Source organism: Schistocerca americana, chromosome 3 (genome assembly GCF_021461395.2).
Source record: "Schistocerca americana isolate TAMUIC-IGC-003095 chromosome 3, iqSchAmer2.1, whole genome shotgun sequence".
NCBI classification, from domain to species: Eukaryota; Metazoa; Arthropoda; class Insecta; order Orthoptera; family Acrididae; genus Schistocerca; species Schistocerca americana.
In genome coordinates this window covers 278,955,026-278,956,345 of record NC_060121.1, presented here as the reverse complement: position 1 = coordinate 278,956,345, position 1,320 = coordinate 278,955,026, and the positions used below count along the sequence as shown (strand labels likewise).

The window sequence follows — 1,320 nt, the reverse complement described above, 5'->3', positions numbered from 1 at the left end:
CTCTGTGAATAAATTCACAAATTTGCTGCAATAGCAGAGCAACGTATTTCGCTTGCTTGTTTCACTTGTTTACTAAAGCAAAGTCGTAATATTTCAAACAATGTTCTAGCAATGAGTTCAAGGGCAAATGCAAAAACTTTTCCCTTCAGGACAAAAACCCGATTTCTTTAGACTATAGTTTTCATTTTCAGAATGAAAATGCGCGTGTTAAATTTGAATTTGTTCCTCTCCACTGTGGTCAATATGGGCACTGTTGTCTGACGGACTACACTACGTTGACTCAAAGATAAATAAGGTAAGAAGTGAAGTATCAGTGAAAAATGAAGGTATTTACGTAACAACCGCAATAATATACACTAGACGTATTGAATAATTACGAGAGCCTTTGCAGTAGTTTAAACAGATTTCAGAACACAGTTATCTTTTGTTTCAAATGAATATCAGTGAAATAAATATCAAATCACTTACACTGAGGTGACAAATCTCATGGATACCTCCTAATATAGAGTTGCACCTCCTTTTGCCCGGCGTAGGGCAGCAACGCAACTTGCCTTCGACTCAACAAATCGTTGAAAGTAACCTGCAGAAATATTGAGCCATGATACCTCTACAGCCGTCCAGAATTGCGAAAGTGTTGCCACTGCAGGATTTTTTCCACAAACTGACCTCTCGATTACGTCCCACGAATGTTGGATGGAATTCATGTCGGGCTATGTGGGTGGCCAAATCGTCGCAGAAACAGTTATAGCACGGTGATATATGTACCATCTTAGTAACTATATAGTTAAGGCTCACCGGCCACTTGACCATCTTCTTCGTCTGTGCGAATGCATAAACAGTGCCCGAACTCTTACGGGAAACGGAAACGCGCCGCGAGTAATGAGTATAATGGGCGGGGACACTACGAATGTAGTGCGGGACAGTACGTTGAGAATGTGGGTTTCGCGGGAGGCGTGCCAGAGGTAAATCCCTGCAGTCGCGTTATCCTCTGTGCCCTCGGGGGCTCAGATGGTTAGAGCGTCTGCCATGTAAGCAGGAGATCCCGGGTTCGAGTCCCGGTCGAGGCACACATTTTCATCTGTCCCCGGTGACGTATGTCAACGCCTGTAAGCAGCTAAGGGTGTTCATTTCATTGTAACGGTGATATGTCGCGCTGTCATCCAAAAAGATTACGTTCGTTGTTTGAGAACGTGGTCCATAAATGGCTGCAAATGGTCTCCAAATAGCCGTATATAACCAATTCCAATCGATTATCAGTACATTTGGATTAGAGGACCCAGTCCATTCCATGTAAACACAACCCTCACCACTGTGGAGCCA

General features: G+C 43.6%; 1 non-coding gene across 1 annotated transcript; it reads left to right on the top strand.

Annotated features, from left to right (window-relative positions):
* The first annotated feature begins 992 nt into the window (after positions 1-992).
* On the top strand, positions 993-1,067 carry Trnat-ugu. Its single transcript has one exon. It is a non-coding gene; the product is annotated as a tRNA-Thr (tRNA).
* The last annotated feature ends 253 nt before the right edge of the window (positions 1,068-1,320 follow it).